Below are 20,314 nucleotides of genomic sequence, written 5' to 3' on the forward strand. Positions count from 1 at the left end.
CCTGCTTTCATCTTGTTTCCATTTGCCATGTATTCCTTGCCCTTCCCTTTATTTTTAACTTTTTTGAATCACTTTATGTTACGGATTGAATTGTGTCCCCCAGAAATATCACTGTGGTTATAATTCCATTTGGGAATGTGTTTTCTTTGTTTTGCTAATATGACAGTATTAGTGTAGGGTATGTATTTTTTTGTTTGTTTGTTCGTTTCCATAATTACTTATTTCTAAAAAGCTGCATATGTACATATATTTTATAAACTAACATTCTTTTTTATATTGTATGTAAGTTTTTTAAAATAATATTTTATTGTGTTTTCGGTGAACGTTTGCACAGAAAATTAGATTTCCATCTGACAAATTTCTACACAAATTTCTTAATGACATTAGTTACATTTTCCACAATGTATTAACATTCTCTTTAATTACATTCTGGTTGTTCTGTTTACAGTACTCCAGTTTCCCTGCCCTCCTTATCTGCTCATCTTTACTTTAGAGTAATTGTTGACCTTTTGGTCTGACATGAATTTTTTTTTTTTTAATTTAGATGAAGGTTTACAGAACAAACTAGTTTCTCATTAAACAGTACACATTGTTTTATGGCATTGGTTAACAACCCCATGACATGTCAACAGTCTCCCTTCTTGACCTTGGGTTCCCTATTACCAGCTTTCCTGTCCCCTCCTGTCTTCTCGTCCTTGCCCCTGGGCTGGTGTGGCCCTTTAGTCTTGTTTCGTTTAATGAGCGTGTCTAATCTTTGGCTGAAGGGTGGACCTTGGGAGTGACTTCATTACTGAGCTAAAAGGGTGTCTGGTGGCCATACTCTCAGGGTTTCTCCAGTCTCTGTCAGACCAGTAAGTCTGGTCTTTTTTTGTGAGTTAGAATTTTGTTCTACATTTTTCTCCAGATCTTTTGGGGGCTCTTTTGAGATCCGTGTCAGAGCTGTCAGTGGTTGTAGCCAGGCACCATCTACCTGTACTGGATTCAGTCTGGTGGAGGCCGTGGTAAATGTGGTCCATTAGTCCTTTAGACTAATCTTTCCCTTGTATGTTTAGTTTTCATTATTCCTTGCTCCCGAAGGGGTGAGACCAATGGAGTATCTTAGATGGCCGCTCCGAAACTTTTAAGACCCCAGATGCTACTCACCAAAGTAGAATATAGACTATGTTATGCCAGTTGAGCTAGATGTTCCCCAAGACCATGGTCTGCACAGCCGTCAGCCCAGCAATTTGGTCCCTCAGGGAGTTTGGATGTGTCTATGGAGCTTCCATGACCTTACCTTGTACAAGTTGTGCTGGCTTCCCCGGTATTGTGTACTGTCTTACACTTCACCAGAGTTACCACTTATCAATTGTCTATTTAGTGTTTTTCCATTCCCACCCCGCCCTCCCTCCTAACCATCAAATATTGTTTCTTTTTGTGTGTAAATATTTTCATGACTTTTTACAGTCGTGATGTTATACAATACTTGTCCTTTTGTGATTGACTTATTTCACTCAGCATAATGCCCTCCAGATTCATCCATGTTTATGAGATGTTCCACAGATTCATGTTGTTCTTTATCGTTGGGTAATACTCCATTGTGTATATGTACCGTAGTTTATTTATCCATTCATCTGTTGATGTGTATGTAGATTGTTTCCATCTTTTTGCTATTGTGAACAATGCTGCAATGAACATGGGTGTGCATAAGTCTATTCCTGTGATGACCCTTATTTCTCTAGGATATAGTCCTAGGACTGGGATTGCTGGATCATATGGTATTTCTATTTCTAGCTTTTTAAGGAAGCACCATATTGTTTTCCAAAATGGTTGTATCATTTTGCATTCCCACCAGCAGTGCAAAAGAGTTCCTGATCTCCCCACAGCCTCTCCAACATTTGTTATTTCCTGTTTTTTTGATTCTTGCTAGTAATGCTGGGATGAACTGGTATGTCATTGTGGTTTTGATTTGCATTTCTCTAATGGCTAGTGATCTCGTGCATTTCCTCATGTTGTTGGCTGCTTTAATGTCTTTGGTGAAGTGTCCATTCATTTCCATTACCCATTTTTTTAATTAGATTATTTGTCTTTTTGTTGTAGAGGTGTTGAATTTTCTTGTAGATTTTAGACAATAGACCTTTGTCTGATTTGTAACAACTGAATTTTTTTTCCCAGTCAGTAGGTTCTCTTTTTACCTTTTTGGTGATATCTTTTGATGAGCATAAATGTTTAATTTTTAGAAGATCCCAGTTATCTAGCTTATCTTCTGGAGTTTGTGTGTTGTTGGTTATGGTTTATCTCCTGTTAATGCCATGTATTAGGGCCTGTAGCATTGATCTCATTTTTTCTGCTGTGATCTTTATAGTTTTGGGCTTTATTTTTAGGTATTTGATCCATTTTGAATTAGTTTTTGTGTATGGTGTGAGGTATGAGCCCTGTTTCATTTTTTTTTTTTTTTTGGGTGGACATCCAGTTTTGCCAGCACCATTTGTTAAAAAGACTGTCTTTTCCTCATTTGGTGGGTTTTGGGCTCTTGTCGAAGGTCAGGTGACCGTAGGTGGATGGATTTACGTCTGGGTTCTCAATTCTGTTCCACTGGTCAACGTATCTGTCCTTGTACCAGTACCAGGCTGTTCTGACTACTGTGGATGTATATTAGGTTCTGAGATCAGGTAGTGTGAGTCCTCCTACTTTCTTCTTCTTGTTCAATAATGCTTTACTTATCCAGAGCCCCTTCCCTTTCCACATAAAGTTAATGATTAATTTTTCCATCTCTTTAAACAATGTTGTTGGTGTTTGGATTGGAATTGCATTGTATTTGTAAATTGCGTAGGGTAGAATTGTTGTTTTCATAATGTTGAGTCTACCTATTCATGAGCGTTGTATGTTTTTCCACTTACGTAGATTTCTTTTGGTTCCTGGCAGTAATGTTTTGTAGTTTCCTTTGTATAGGTCTTTTACATCCCTGGTTAGATTTATTCCTAAGTATTTTGGGGGGGGGGGTGGCTATTATAAATGGTATTGTTTTCCTGATTTCCTTTTTGTCATTCTCTTTATTGGTGTATAAGAATCCAACTGATTTTTGTACGTTTATCTCGCTGAAACTTTCTATTCATGCCAGTAGTTTTCTTGTGAAGTCTTTTGGGTTATCTACATATAGTATCATATCATCCACAAATAGGGACTGTTTACTTCTTCCTTACCAATTTAGATGCCCTTTGTTTCTTTTTCTTGCCTTATCACTCTAGTTAGGACTTCCAGCACAATGTTAAATAGGAGTGGTGATAAAGGGCATCCTTGTCTTGTTCCTGTTCTCAAGGAGAATGTTTTCAGCCTCTCTCCATTAAGGATGATGTTGGATATTGGTTTTGCATAGATGCCCTTTATTTTGTTGAGAAATTTCCCTTCTATATCTATTTTATTGAGAGTTTTATCAGAAATGGGTGTGGGAGTTTGTCAGATGCATTTTCTGCATCGATTGAGATGATCATGTGATTCTTTTCTTTCCTTATATTTCTGTGGTGGGTTATGTTGATTGATTTCATAATGTTGAACCGTCCTTGCATACCTGGTATGAATCCCACTTGGTCATGGTGTATTATTTTTTTAATATGATGCTGAACTGTATTGGTTAGAATTTTGTTGATAATTTTTGCATCTATATTCATAAGAGATATTGGTCTGTAATTTTTTTTGTGGTGTCTGGTTTTGGTATCAGGGTTATGATGGCTTCATAAAAAGAATTCAGAAGTATCACTTCCTTTTCTATGTTCTGAAATAGTAAGCTCTTCTCTGAAAGTTTGGTAGAATTCTCCAGTGAAGCCATCTGGACCAGTGCTTTTTGTTGTTGTTGGGAGTTTTTTTTTTTTTTTTTTTTACCTTTTCAATCTCTTTTCTTGTTATGGGTCTATTCAGATTTTCAACATCATTTTGTGTTAGTTTGGGTAGGTAGTCTGTTTCTAAAAATTTGTCCATTTTCTCTTGGTTTTCAAATTTGTTGGAGTAAGTTTTTCATAATACTCTGTTATGATTGTTTTTATTTCAGAACAGTCTGTTGTAATGTCCCCCTTGTCATTTCTTATTTGGGCAATTTGTGTCCTCTCCTTTTTTTTTTTTTTTGGTCTATTTGGGCAGTGGTTTGTCTTTTGTTGATCCTTTCCAAGAACCAACTTTTGGTTTTGTTGATTCTTTCTATTGTTATTCTTGTCTCTATTTCATTTATTTCTGCACTGATTATTATTTCTTCTGGTGGCTGTGGACTTTTTTTGCTGTTCTCTGTTTGTTTGAGTTGTGTAGCTAATGCTTTGGTTTTGTCCCTTTCTTCTTTTTTGATGTGTGCATCTATTGCTATAAATTGACCTCTGAGCGCTGCCTTTGCTGTGTCCCAAAGGTTTTGGTATGATGTGTTTTCATTCTCATTTGATTCTAGGAATTTTTTGATTCTCTCTCTGATTTCTTCTATTACCCAGTGGTTTTTAAGCAGGGTGTTATTCAGTTTCCATGTAATTGATTTTTTTTCCTTGCTCTTTGTGTTGTTAATTTCTACCTTGATGGCATTGTGGTTAGAGAAGGTACCTTGTATTATCTCAATGCTTTGGATTTTGTTGAGGGCTGCTGTGTTGCCTAAGATGTGGTCTATTCTTGAGAACATTCCATGTGCGTTGGAAAAGAATGTGTACTTGCAGCTGTTGGGTGGAGTGTTCTATATATGTCTATGAGGTCAAGTTGGCTGATTCTGCCCTTTAGCTCTTCTGTGTCTTTGTTGAGTTTCTTTCTAGATGTTCTGTCCTTTACCGAGTGCGGTGTGTTGAAGTCTCCTATTACTGTGGAACTGTCAGTTTCTCTTTTCAGTTTTATGTATTTTGGAGTCCTGTCATTGGGTGTGTAGACATTTATTATGGTTATGTCTTCATGATGGATCGTCCCTTTAACTATTATATAGTGCCCTTCTTTGTCTTTTATGGTGGATTTTGTTTTAAAGACTATTTTATCTGAGATTAGTATTGCCTCTCCTGCTCTTTTTTGGTAGCTGTTTGTTTGATATATTTTTCTCCATCCTTTGATTTTTAATAAATATATGTCTTTGTTTCTAAGGTGTGTCTTTTATAGACAGCATATTGATGGATCCTGTGTTTTTAATCTGTAGTGTCACTCTCTGTCTCTTTATGGGTGCATTTAGGCCACTTGCATTCAGTGTATTATTGATAGGTGGGAGTTTATTGATGTCATTTTGTAGTGCTTTTTTTTTTTTGTGGTGCTGACATTTTCTTTGTTCCTCTTACTCTCTTGTGCTGAGTTCCTTTTGTTTGTGGATACTTTTTTTTCATTTGTTTTGTTTTTGTGGATTTTTTTACTGAGAACTTATGTTTTTCTTCTTTATTTTGATGAATAGGTTTGTTAACTTTCTTCGTAGTTACCTTCAAATTTATCCGTACCTTCCTAGGTTTGAACCACTCTATTATTGGTAATGCCTTGCCTTCCTCTCTATTAGAATGTTCTGTACCTACCATTTATTCCCTCTCTATTGTTCTGATCTTGTTGTCATTTACAGATTAACCTCTCTGCTTCTCTGTTGTAATTCTTCTGGTTTTGGATAGTCCTTGAGAGTTCATTTCCTAGGTTGGTATCTGGCTGGTATGATCTTACACCCTAGATTTAGGCTGTGGTTTGATGTTGTTTGTTCTCAAACTAAAGGACTCCCTTTAATAATTCCTGTAAGTTTGGTTTGGTTTTTACATATTCTCTTAATTTCTGTTTATCTGGAAATGTCTTAATTTCACCATCATATTTGAACAAGAGTGTATTATTCTTGGTTGGCAATTTTTATCTTTTAAGGTTTTATATATGTCATCTTGTTGCCTTCTTGTCTGCATGGTTTCTCTGAATGATTAGAGCTTGGTCTTATTGTTTTCCCTCTGTATGTGACTTTTCATTTTTCTCGAGCTGCTCTCAGAATTCTTTTTTTGTCTTTGGTTTTAGCGAGCATGATTATGATACGCCTTGGTGATTTTCTTTTGGGGTCTATCCTATATGGGGTTTGTTGAGCTTCTTGGGTGTCCAGCTTTTCATCTTTCATGATATTAGGGAAGTTTTTTATTGGGAATTCTTCAATGATCCTCTCTGTGTTTTCCGTTTTCTCCCCCTGTTCTGGAACTCTGATCACTAGTGTATTTTTTTCTTTTGATTATATCCCACATAATTCTCAGGGTTTCTTCATTTTTCTTTGTTCTTTTTTTCTGATTTTTCCTCAAAGTGGTGTCCAAGTGTTTGTCTTCAATTTCACTGATCCTGTCTTCCGTTGTTTCAAAAGTGCTCCTTAGCCCTTCTATGACACTGTCCATTTCTGAAATCTTGTTGTTTATCTTTTGGATTTCTAATTGTTTTTGTATGATTTCTAGCTTTGAATTGATTTTGACATTTTGTTCCTGAATTCTTCCATTTTTTTGTCTGTATTTTCCATGAATTTGTGCCTTTTCCATGAATTTTTCTATTTTTTTTTTCTCATTTTTGTCTGCTTTTAGCTTCAACTCTTGGATAGCTCTGAATATTAAAGATTTGAATTCCCTATGAGGTAGTTCTGGTTCCTTTTCTTCTACTGGAAAGTCATCTGGTGTTTTATTTTGGATGCCTACTGGAGCCATCCTGTCCTTTTTTTTTTTTTTTTTTAATATATGTTTTGATATTGTCTGCTGTCTTCAGGGTATTCAGTAGTTATTTTCTTCATTTATTGATTGTAGATATGTTCTTTTGGTCTTGCTTTTTTGTTTTGTTTGGTTGTGTCTGAATAGGTGGGCTGTGCATTCTTCTTTGTTTGCTTGTATGTGAGCATGATACTTTTCACCTCCTTGTCCAATGGGCAGGGTGTCACTCAACTATGGTGCAGCGGGGCAGGCCCAGCTGAAGGGGAGGGACTGGGATGGGTTGTTTGTGGAATGTATTAAGGCTGACAGAGTGGGCTAGGAAGCAGTGCAGGTCAGTTCCGGTAGGCTGTGCTTGTGCCACTCAGAGGTGTGAAGTCCAGAGCACAGTGCAGATAGGCAGAAAGAAGGGGGGAGGCTGTGATGTGTGAAGCTAGGATGGACATGGGAAAGAAGAGAGAGAGAGAAAGTGGAGCCAAAAACAAACAAAAAAGAAAAAAACAAGTGTACTAAGGGAGCTTGTCATTTGAGTGGAGAGACAAGAAACTGAGAAATGGAGAAAAACAAAAAGGGAAATAAGAAAAGAAAAAGAAAAAAATTAGATAAATAAAAATTAGAATAAAAAGAAAAGCCCTTAGGGATCCCACCAGTGTGTCTGTGTGACTGGGGAAGTGGCTCCCAGGCCTTACAGTACAGCCTGGCTAGAAATGGCTCCCAAGTCATGAAAAGAAAAAGAAAACAATACAAAAAAAAAAGGGAAATGCCCCTAGAGATCTCACCAGCACGGCTGCACAGACCAGGTAGTGGTCCCAAGCTGGGCAGTACAGCCCGGCTGGAAAGAAAAAAAAGAAGGGGCTCCCAAGTCATGAAAAGAAGAAGAAAACAAACAAACAAAACAAAACAAAAGGCCTTGGGGATCCCACAAGCATGGCAGCGCAGTCCAGGGAAGCAGTTCCCCAGCTGAGCAGTGTTTCACAGCCTTTTAAGAAGAAGCAAAGCTGGCACACGTAGCCAGGTATTTGAGAGAAAGGTGGGGGAGGTAGTGAAAGGCAGGGAGGAAAACAAAAGAAGTGGAAAAATCAACACCAGCAACAAACAAATGGCACTGATGGCACTGGCCAGGTGGGCAGGGAGAATTCGAGTGGCATGGTGTCTCCCAGCCAAGTGACTGTGGTAGGCAGGAAGTGGTGAAGGCCTGGAGGGGGGGAAGAAGGGTGTGGATGGGAAAGCATATATTGCTAGTTACTGGGTGTTCTGTCTCCTACTAGGAGTTCTGTGAAGCTGCTTTCCCACACTCCTTGTCCGCTGATCCTGATGGGAAGGGAATCAAACCAGCACGGACCCTGCTCTTCCCAGCCAGCAGAATGACCACAGCCAGCTAGGAAATAGCAGAGGCCAAGAAGTAGGGAGAAGAAGGGGGAGGTGGGGAAGCTGGTTATATCACTGGTTACTGGGTGCTCTGTCTCCTGCTGGGAGCTCCATGAAGCTGCTTTCCTGTACTCCCTGTCTATCGATCTCTGCCAGGAGTCCAAGATGGCGAATCTGTGCTGCGTTAGCTGATAGGGAACCTCTGCACATATCCCTCCTCTTCTTGTTCTCTGTTTTCTGTTAGTTTCTGATTCCATTTGGTGCTTGGCTGAGTTCTTTATCTCTTCATTTGACGCTTACAGTTCCAGGACTGATGTTTGTCTCTGCTTTGCTTAGTTTTCCGGGTCTTTGCTGTGGAGGGATGGCATGGTGCTTCTGTCTATAGTGCCATGTTGGCTCTGCCTCTAGATATTTTTTTTTGCAAATTAGTTTCTCATTTAAAAAGTTATACACAAATTGTTTTGTGACATTGGTTGCAATCCCCACATTGTGTCAGCACTGTCCCCTTTCCCTTTACACCACAAGTTCCCCATGTCCATTTGTCAAGGTCTCCTGTTCCTTCCTGCCTTCTCATTTTTGCTTTTGGGCAGGTGTTGCCCAGTTGGTTTTGTATACTTGATTGAAATAAGATGCATGTTCCTTATGTGTATTATTCTTTGTTTTATAGGCCTGTCTAATCTTTGGCTAAAAGGTGGACTTTGGGAGTGGCTTCAGTTCTGAGTTAGCAAGATGTCCAGGGGCCATAGCCTTGGGGGTTCCTCCAGTCTCTGTCAGACCAGTAAGTCTGGTCTTTTTTTGTGAATTTGAATTTTGTTCTACATTTTTCTACTGTTCTGTCCAGGACCCTCTATTGTGATCCTTGTCAGAGCCATCAGTGGTGGAAGCCAGGCACCATCTATTTCTTCTTGTCTCAGGCTGGTAGAGTCTGTGGTTCATGTGGTCCATTAGTCCTTTGGACTAATATCTTCCTTGTGTCCTTGGTTTTTTTCATTCTCCTTTGTTCCAAACATGATGTGACCAAGAGATGTATTTTAGACAGCCACTGGGAAGATTTTAAGACCCCACATGCTACTCACCAAAGTAGGATGTAGAACATTTTCTTTATGAACTATGTTATGCCAATTGACCTAGATGTCCCCTGAGACGGTGGTCCTCAGTCCTCAGCCCAATTAAGTCATCCCTCAAGGGGTTTGGAAGTATTCAGGAAGCTTCTATGGCTTTGCTTTGGTCAAGTTATGGTGATTTCCCCTACATAGTGTGTTGTCTTTCCCGTCACCAAAGTTAACATTTGTCTACTATCTGGTTAGTGATTTCCCTCTCTAGCCCTTCCCTCCTTGTAACTATCAAATATTTTTTTTCTTCGTGTAAAGCTGTTCTTGAGTTTTTATAACAGTGGTCTCATACAATACTTGTCCTTCTGTGACTGACTTATTTCACTCAGCATGATGCCCTCCAGATTCATCCATGTTGTGAGATGCTTCGCAGATTCATCATTTGTTCTTTATCATTCTGTAGCACTCCATTGTGTGTATGTATACCATAGTTTGTTTATCCATTCATCTGTTGATGGACAATTAGGTTGTTTCTATATTTTTTGCTATTGTGCATAATGCTGCAACGAACATGGGTTTGCATATATCTATTCATGTGATGGCTCTTATTTCTCTAGGATATATTCCCTTTGAGGTATAAAAGAGATTAAACAAGCAAGCAAGCAAGTAGAGATACCAAGTCCCATGAAGATCACCCAGGAGCAGTAGCTCAAAAGAGACAAGGACCTTCCTCCAGAGCTGACAGTGAGAAAAAGCCTTGCCCTAGAGCTGGCACCCTGAATTTGGACTTCTAGCCTCCTAAACTGTGAGAAAATAAATTTCTGTTTGTTAAAGCCACCGATTTGTGGTATTTCTGTTATAGCAGCACTAGATAACTAAGAGAGAATTTGGTACCAGCGGGTGGCATGCTGCTGTAACAAATACCTAAAATTGGAAGTGGTTTTGGAATTGGGTAGTGGGTGGAGGAGGCTTGAAGGATTTTAAGGTGTTTTAATAGTAAAAGCCTAGATTGCCTTGAAGAGACTGTTTGTAGAATTATGGACGTTAAAGACAATTCTGGTGAAGGCTTGGAAGGAAGTGAGGAGAGCCATAGAGAAAATCTCTATCCTCTTAAAGAATACATATGGCACCATCATTAGAATGTTGTCAGACATGTGAACATTAAATGTGCTTCTGATGAGACTTCAAAAGAAAATGATGAACAAGTGATTGGACAATGGAGGAAGGGTGATGCTTTTCGTGTAGTAGCAAAGAACTCGTCTGAATTATGTTCAAATGTTTGGTGGAAGGTAGAACTTGTAAGTGATGAACTTGGATATTTGGCTGAGATTTCTAAGCAAGATCTTAAAGGGGCTGTGCGGTTTCTCCTTGCCGCTTATAGTAAAATGTGAGAGGAAAGAGATGGTCTTAAATATTAACTGGGCAAAATGAAAGCAAAACTTAAAGATTTGGAAAACTCTGTTATACAAAGTAAGGACATGTGCTCTAAAACTCTTACCAAGGACTTGATGACTCAATCTTTTGTTAAAGAGATTAAGCCTGTCACTGATGAATTTAACCAACTACCACAGCAGAAATCCTGTCAGTTTAGACTGAAGAGGACAGAGATAGGATGAAAGGAAGGGAAGGTGTTTGCCTCTTGGAATTCTACAAGCAGGAAACAGGCCAAAGGAGCTACATCTGTTGTCTTCCAAGAAAAAAAAAGAGCTGTCCTTGGGGATGTTTAGAGGTCAGCAAAACTGTTCGAAGGAGTGGGGCTGTCTTGGTTTCAAAGGGTGGAGCCATGGTCTCCTAGATTTCAAAGGGTAGGGCCGCAGCCTCCCAGGTTTCAAAGAGTGAGATCTTCACCAACTTGGTTCTGGAGTGTGGGGCTACCATTTAGGTTTGCCTAGAGGATGGGGCTGCTGCCCAACGCTGAGGGAGTAGGGCTGCCATGTCCAAGGGGCAGAAGAATGGGGCTTGTTGGGGCCAATGGGGTGGGGTCACCATTCAGATGGACTAGGAGAATAGGACTGCCCAAAGCCAAGGGAGAAGAGTTGCTGTCCCAATGGGCCTGGAAGGCAGGGGTGGAGCCCAGGGCCGAGGGGCCTCCAACCAGAATCCAGAGAGCATGGCTAACACCCAGAGTCTGGAGGGTGGGGCCATTGCCCAGATGGTCTCAGAGAACAAAGGATTATTTTCAAACCTTGAGAGTTAATGTAGTTTGTTCTGATGGGTTTTAGGCTTGCTTGGTTACCCTGTTATCCCTTCTTTGCATCCAATTCTCCTCATTTGTAAAGGAAATGTCTACTTTCTACCTGTTCTACCATTTTACATTGGAAACAGATAGCTTGTATTCTAGATTTCACAGTGTAAAAATGGCTCAGTGCTGTCAGGCCTCATCAAACTTCACAAGGGGGAGGAGAGAGAGTCAAGATCAGCATCAGCCCAAGATCAGCATCTGTCTAAGGAGAGATAATCAAGATCACCTCATGACTCCTATGAGGTGGTGGTCAGACATACGTCTTCTCTCCAAACTTTTTACCAATTCTGACACCAGCCATCCCTCCCATGGCAGTCTCTACTTCTCTGCTGGATTTGATAGTTCATTGCAATGGCCACACAAAACTCACAGGCGATACTCACAGCTATGGGGTTTATTAGGGAAGTAGTAGGTCACAATTCAGAATCAGGAACAACTCAGGATACAGTTCTTCGTTCAGAACAACTTGTCAAACATGCCTGCAGTCAGGCTCTCTCTTGGCTCTCTGTCCACTAACCCCTTGGCCTGGACTCTGCCCTGTTCTGGCAAGTGTTTTAAAACTCTTTAGCTCTGCAAATACGTGCCTGGAAGTACCCCACTCTGCCACAAAGGCTCCTGCCAAAGGCACTCAAGCTGTCTTGCTCCATGGGTCAGCACACCCTCTGTAGCTGCCTCATTCTGTGGGCTGGGAAGCCCATTGTGCCATCTAGCACTGGTATCCTGGTTCTGCTGCCACTATTTCTCTGCCACAGTACTCTGACGTGCTTGCTGCTGTGTCGTTTCTCACTGTCTTCAGTGTTACAGCTCTCCCTATCTCCTGGGTCAGGAGGTTCTCAGCACAGGGAACCTGGGTCCAAAGGATGTGCTCCACTCCTGGCTCTTTTCTTCTTGATGGTAGTGAGGTCCCCTTCTCTACTCTGGGGTCAGCTTCCTTTAATCCTAGTGGAATGACAAAACTGACCGACCCCCTTGTTAGCGTTCCATATATCTTATTTGCATGGTCCCACCCCCACAAATGTTCCATGCACTTTATTTGCTGGCTGTCCTTTGGTGAGCCACAACCATCTTATTTGCATAGTCTCACCTAATCATTTTATGGGAGTCACAAGAACGTGAATGGCTAGAAGGACCGTATTAAATAATTCACTGCACTGCATACAGAGTCACAGATGAAAAGAAATTTTGCCCCAGGATGGAATATGCCTAAAGTCTCACCGATTTTGGACTTGAAATTTATTTAAAACTTGGGATGATGTGATGGGATGAATTGTTTTGCATATGTGAAGGACATGAATTTTGGAGCTCAAAGAGTAGAATGTTATGAATTGAATTAAGTCCCTCCAAAATATGTGTTGTAAATCCTAACCCCTATCCCTGTGGTTATAATCCCGTTTGGGAAAGGGTTTTCTTTGTTATATTAATGTGACAGTATTAGTGTAGGGTGTGTCTTAAGTCAACCTCTTTTGAAATATAAAAGATTAAACAAACAAGTGAGCAAGCAGAGATGGGGGAAGAGATGCCAAGCCACATGAGGATCGTTTAGGAGCAGAAGCTCAAAAGAGACAAGCACCTTCCTCCAGAGCCAATAGAGACAGAAAGCCTTCCCCTAGAGCTGGCACCCTGAATTCAGACTTCTAGCCTTCTAAACTGTGAGAAAATAAATTTCTGTTTGTTAAAGCCACTCATTTGTAGTATTTCTGTTATAGCAGCACTATATAATAAGACATTTTGTTTTAGTCATGCCTTTTGTATACAGAGTAGAATTGGATCTTGTTTTACAAGCCCACTTTAAAAATGTTTTTTTTTAATAGATGATTTAGACTCATTCACCCATTCACATTTATTGGTATGGCTGATATGTTTGATCTCAACCTTTTCATATTATTTAATGTTACTATTGTTACTATTGTGATGCTGGTGAAGACTATTAACTATACCATGGACTGCCAAAGGATGAACAAATCTGTCTTTGAAGAAGTACAACCAGAATGCCCCTTAGAGGCAAACATGGTGAGACTACGTCTCACATACTTTGGACGTATTATCAGGAGGGATCAGTCCCTGGAGAAGAACATCATGCTTGGTAAAGTAGAGAGTCAGCGAAAAAGAGGAAGGCTCTCGATGAGATAGACGAACACAGGGGCTATAACAATGGGTTCAAGCATAGCAACAATGGTGAAGATGGCACAGGACTGGGCAGCATTTTATTCTGTTGTGCATGGGGTCGCTATGAGTTGCAACTGACTTGACGGCACCTAACAACGACAAAAGATAAGCCTGCTAAATGTAGCCCCTAAACATAATCAGAATACCATCATCACACTGTACTAGGCAGAATTCTAAGATGGCCCCCAAGTTTCCTGAACCCTGGTATATACACAGCTTCTCCACTTTTAACCAAACATGTATCTAGTGCTGCTATGAAGGGATTTTTTTTTTAATTTTTATTGTACTTTAAGTGAAAGTTTATATATCAAGTCAACCTGTCACATACAAGCTTATATACACCTTACTACATACTCCCATTTACTCTCCCCCAATGAGTCAGCCCTTCCAGTCTCTCCTTTCATGACCGTTTTGCCAGTTTCTAACCCTCTCTACCCTCCCATCTCCCCTCCAGATAGGAGATGCCAACACAGTCTCAAGTGTCCACCTGATACACGTAGCACACTCATAAAGGGATTTTTTTAGATGTAATTAAGATCCCAAATAAGTTGACTGTAAGATAGGGAGATTATCCTAGGTGGGCCTGACCTGATATCACTGATTTAAAGAGATAAAGGGATTCCATGCAAGCGAGATTCTCCATTGCTGGCTTTGAAGATGGAGGGGTCCTATAACAAGGACCTAAAATAGCTTCTAGTTCTTGAGTGACCCCTGGTCTACAGCTAGCAAGAAAATGCGGAACCTCAAGGAACTGAACACAATTGCAAGGAACTTAATTTAACCAACAACCTTAATGAGTATGGAAGAGGACCCTAATTCCTGATGAGAACCCAGCCATCTAACACCTTGATTGTAGCCCTGTGAGACTTCTAACCTAAAGAACCAAGCTACTCCATGCCTGGACTTCTGACCTACAGAACTGCGAGATAATAAATGTCTGCTAGTGTGTGATTGTCCTTGAGTGGTACAAATAATTAAGTGCTCGATTACTAGCCAAAAGGTTGGTGGTTCTAAACCCATGCTCAGAAGACAGGCCTGACGATCTACCTCTGAAAGGTCACAGCCTTGAAAATCCTACGGGGCACAGTTCTACCCTGCAACACGTGGGGTCTCCATGAGTCGGAATCGAGTTGAGGGCAACTAACGACAACAAGAATTTTATGGTAATTTATTATCCAGCAATAGAAAACTAATACACATACTCAAAAGTTAACAGTACTTCCTGTAAGTAAACAAATTTTTGTGGGAAAGTTTTTAACTACAGATTCAATTTCTTGAGAAGTTCTACTTCCAGTATGGTAGTATAAGCCCCCCTCTCTCTCACTGATAACAACTATAAACTGGAAAAAAATACAAAACAACTATCTGAGCATTCTAAGAGTAACAAAAATCAGACAGACAATGAAGAAGACTCAAAACTTGGAGAAGCAACTGGCATGGGGATGAGTTTCTCCTGATCCACAAAGATCTTAGAACATAGTGCCTCTGCTCAGCCCTTTCTGTCTTACATATTACTACACCAGATTTTAGTTCTGAGTACGCATTGTACCATATCAAAGAACGCATATATTATGCTACTATATAGACATCTATGTTACATCCTACTATGCATCCTAAAGACTGTATTACATTGTATTTTTCAAAAACTCTGCAGCAATATCTCCCAGCCTATATGATATTCTTATAAAGTGACTAACGCTCTTCCCCTGGAGAAGTGGGGGTCTGTATTTCCTCTCCCTTGAATTCAGATGACCTTGTGACTATGGTGTAAGTGACATTATGTGACCTCCAAAATTAGCTCATAAAAGACAATGCATATTTGGAACTCAGCCACCAAATTGTGAAGACATCCCAGTAGCTCATGGAGAGGTTCACTTAGGGAAGAACAGAGGCCCTCCACCCACAGCCATAGCTGAGCTCCCATATGACAGCCAGCACCAACTTGCCATCCATGGGTTGTCTTAAAAGTACTAAAGCAATGAAACAAGGATGTCAACAAGAAGGGGAATGTAGCAATGGAAAACTATGGCAGGTGATGCTCAGTAATAGAGGCAGGTAGAAAATTGGCATTGACCCATCAAGGAATTTGAGCTCAGGGCAAGGGTACCAGGTAGATTACTAGAACAGCTCAAATGCTATCTTCCTTCTCTTCTTGGATGTCAAGTTCATTTGCACCTCAGGTCCTTTGTACATAGTTTTCCTCTGCTTAAAATGTTCTTTCCCAGATTTTCAAGTGCTTCAGCCATATTCATCTGGTTTTCCATAGAGGAGAGATTCTGGTACTCCTCCAACAAGGGGAATATGTAGGAAGAAACACCAATGTTTCCTCCTATATATCCATTTGAAGTTAATGGCACCCAACTGCCTAATGAAAGTTTTAAGAAAGGAAGGGAAGGGAATGAAAGGTAATAAATTAAACCCGTTGTTGTCGAGTTAATTCCAACTCATAGCAATTCTATAGGACAGAGTAGAACTGCTCACTAGGGTTTCCAAGGGCAGCTGATGGATTCAAACTGCCAACCTTTTGGTTAGCAGCCAAGCTCTTAACCACTGAGCCAGCAGGGCTCCATGAAAGGTAATAAAAATAAAAAGCCTGTTGCTGTCGAGTCAACTCCAACTCGTAGCGACCCTATAGGACAGAGTAGAACTGCCCCATAGAGTTTCCAAGGAGCACCTGCCGAATTCAAACTGCTAATCTTTGGGTTAGCAGCCATAGTTCTTAACCACTACACCACCAGGGTTTCCATGAAAGGTAACAGAGGTAAGAAAAGACGGGAATCTCCAGTGTTATGCCACAGAGTTCTGTTTTTTTACTGTATTCTCATTAATAATTTGGGTAAAGATATACTAGAGATGTTGACAAAAGTTGTAAATAACCACAAAAAATTGGGAAATATGCTGATTATGATGGATGATTGAAAGATTTAAAATGATCAGTCTTCTGCTACTTAGCCATGCATGTTAACTGCACCCTAGAAACCCTCCTTGTAACCCCTTTCATTTACCAACCTCAAAGGTAACCAGAATCCTGACTCCAACACCGTTGATTAATTTTATCTGGTTTTGAACTCTATATAATTGAAACTATACAGCAAGTACTCTTGTGTCTATCTTCTTTAATTCAGCATTATGTTAATGAAGTTCATATCAGTGGTACGGTATCCTACTGTAAGACTCTACCCCAATTTATTTATTTATTCTGCCACTGCTGGGTATTTGAATTGTTTCCAGTTTTTGACTATTATACTAGTACTGCTGCTATAAATATTATTGTGTAAGATGTATATATCTGATAAAGGATTCATATTTACCATATATATAAAGAATTCTTGTTTTATATCTTTTTTTACTGTGATTTAGGTGAAAGTTTACATAGAAAATTAGTTAAACAGTTAATACACAAGTTGTTTTGTAACATTGGTTGCCAACCCCACGATGTGTCAACACTCTCCCCTTCTTCACCCCAGGTTCCCTTTTTCCCATTCATCCAGTTTTCCTGTCCCTTCCTGCCTTCTCATCCTTGCTTTCGGGCTGGTGTGCCTATTAGTCTCGTATACATGGTTGAGCTATGAAGCACATCCCTCATGTGTGTTATTGTTGGTCCTATACACCTGTCTAATCTTTGCTGAAGGGTGAACCTCAGGAATGACTTCAGAACTGAGTTAAAGGGGTGTCCAGGGGCCATACTCTTGGGGTTTCTCCAGTCTCTGTCAGACTAGCAAGCCTGGTCCTTTTTTTTTTTTGCATGTGCGAATTTGGATTTTATTCTACATTTTTCTACTGCTCTGTCTGGGACTCTCTATTGTGATCCCTGCCAGAGCAGTTGGTGGCAGTAACCGGGCACCAGCTAGTTGTTCTGGGCTGAGTCTTGTAGAGGCTGTGGTAGTTGTGGTCCATTAGTCTTTTGGTCTAATCTTTCCCTCATGTCTTTGGTTTTCTTCATTCTCTTTTGCTCCAGCCAAGATGGGACCAGTTGATGTATCTTAGGTGGCTGCTGCTCACCACAGTCGAAGGTAGAGCATTTTCTTTATAGGCTATGTCCCCTGAGACCATGATCCCTTGTTTTATATCTTGGTCTGGGTGGTGATTACATAGGTGTGTTCACTTTCAAAAAATTCATTGAGCCCTACACTTAGGATTTGTGCATTTTTCTGAAGTGTAGTATGTTACACTTCAATATAAAACAGTTTATAAAAACAATTTCTACCTAATTTTCACAAGGGCCTAAGAGCTAAAACGGCAGACTTGACCTGATTATTTTCTTGCCTCAGGGTTTCTCATGCTGTTCCTATGAAAGATCTTGGTGTCCATGGAAACCAGACAGAGAATGTGTGGTGGGGAAACAAGGGAGAAGGAGTGGAAAGCAGCCTGAGGCAGCAGCACACGTGAGAAAAGAACAGGCACTCTGCAGGAGTCTTCCTCCTTCTGGACTTTCAGCTCCCACTCAGGCTACCGCCAGCTCTCTGCTAACGCAACTATCTGCCTCTTTGTCACAATTTACTGGGAATCCACCCCATAAGTTGTTCTAGTGCATGCTTTCTATTACTTATTACTGGTTTGCATTTTACTCAACCCAGCAGGAAAGTTGACCTGGCAGAGACTTGACATACAAAAGGCCTTCTCTGGACCTGGTACATTAATACCTCATTGACTTTCTTTTTCTTTTCTCACCCATCGAGGTGACTCTGACTCATGGTGATCCCATGCCTGTCAGAGTAGATCTGTGCTCCATAGGGTTTTCAGTGGCTGGTTTTTGGAAGTAGATCATCAGGCCTTTCTTCCTATCTTCCCTATCTAGAGGTCACATATTTGGTAACCTCAGCTCTGAAGAGGAACCTTACTAAGGCAGTAAGTCCAAAAAGTCCTCTGAGTAGTGATAGTAAATGTTACAGAGATTGTGCATTAAAGCACAAGCACTTTATTCCCCAGAAAGTTCTTCAGATTCTTGCTCAGAGCTTCTTAATTCTTATTTTAAACACAGGTATATCACTTGGCTATTGATTTTTCTATGCCTAAAAAAAAAAAAAAACAGATTAGAAGTGGTTGGGTAAGTTTTTCCCCAGAGGGTACACATGTGTCTGGCTCTGTTAAGTTTGAGAATTATTCTGGATATATCTGGGCACGAATGTGTGTATAGAAGGTTATGCGTGGGAGTCTATGTGTACACCAGCGTGTTGGTTGTCAGGAACGTATGTGAGAGAGCATGTGTAGATTTGCATCTTGTGTAGCTGTTGGTTTTGTATAGAGGTGAAGGTCTGTGAGGATATTTGTGAATGTGTTTGTCATACCTGGTGTTTATATGCATATGTGTGATCAGATGTGAAATATAAAAATGGGAATTTGCACTATGTGACTTTGTAGGATGTATAAGAGTACATACGTGTTGTATCTCTGTTTATAAATTTATATCTCTGAACTAAGCTGAAATTTTGTATATGGATTTATATAGGGAGAGCCCCAGATAAAATTTTCAAATCATAATTGAACCCTATGGAATTGTCACTTTTATGGGTTAAGTTTCAATTATTTTGTATGATTCAACCCAATGTGTGTGTGCATGTATACACACATGTACATAAGTTCAAGTTAGCAAAGCCTCTGTAACAAATTAGTATCATTTTCAGTTTAAAAAGAAGATGAGGAACCCTGGTAGGGGAACCAACAGTTGGCAGTTCAAACCGACCTAGCGGCTTCATGGAAGAGAAACATGGTAATCTGCTCCCATAAAGATTAGAGTCTAGAAAACCCTATAGGCAGTTCTTCTCTGTCACATGGGGCCACTATAAGTCAAAATTGACTTGACGGTACCTAACAAAAATAACAACAGAAAGGAGATGACCGCCATGGGTATGTTGTTGTTGTTGTTAGGTGAGGTCGAGTCAGTTGCGACTCATAGCGACCCTATGCGCAACAGAACGAAACACTGCCCGGTCCTGAGCCATCCTCACAATCGTTATGCTTGAGCTCATTGTTGCAGCCACTGTGTCAATCCACCTCACTGAAGGTCTTCCTCTTTTCCACTGACCCTGTACTCTGCCAAGCATAATGTTCTTCTCTAGGGACTGATCCCTCCTGACAACATGTCCAAAGTATGTAAGACGCAGTCTCACCATACTAGCCTCTAAGGAGCATTCTGGCCGCTCTTCCTCCAAGACAGATTTGTTCGTTTTTTGGCAGTCCATGGTATATTCAATATTCTTCGCCAACACCACAATTTAAAGGCGTCAACTCTTCTTCGGTCTTTCTTATTCATTGTCCAGCTTTCACATGCATATGATGTGATTGAAAATACCATGGCTTGGGTCAGGTGCACCTTAGTCTTCACAGTGACATCTTTGCTCTTCAACACTTTGAAGAGGTCCTTTGCAGCAGATTTACCCAATGCAATGCATCCTTTGATTTCTTCACTGCTGCTTCCATGACTGTTGATTGTGGATCCACCTAAAATGAGATCCTTGACAACTTTAATCTTTTCTCCATTTATTGTGATGTTGCTCATTGGTCCGGTTGTGAGGATTTTTGTTTTCTTTATGTTGAGGTGCAATCCATACTGAAGGCTGTGGTTTTTGATCTTCATTAGTAAGTGCTTCAAGTCCTCTTCACTTTCTGCAAGCAAGGGTGTATCATCTCCATAAAGCAGGTTGTTAATGAGTCTTCCTCCAATCCTGATGCCCCGTTCTTCTTCATATAGTCCACCTTTTCATAGTATTTGCTCAGCATACGGATTGAATAGGTATGGTGAAAGAATACAACCCTGACGCATACCTTTCCTGACTTTAAACCAAACAGTATCCCCTTGTTCTGTCCGAACAACTGCCTCTTGATCTATGTAAAGATTCTTCATGAGCAAACTTAAGTGTTCTAGAATT

The sequence above is a fragment of the Loxodonta africana genome, chromosome 12 (genome assembly GCF_030014295.1).
Source record: "Loxodonta africana isolate mLoxAfr1 chromosome 12, mLoxAfr1.hap2, whole genome shotgun sequence".
NCBI lineage: Eukaryota > Metazoa > Chordata > Mammalia > Proboscidea > Elephantidae > Loxodonta > Loxodonta africana.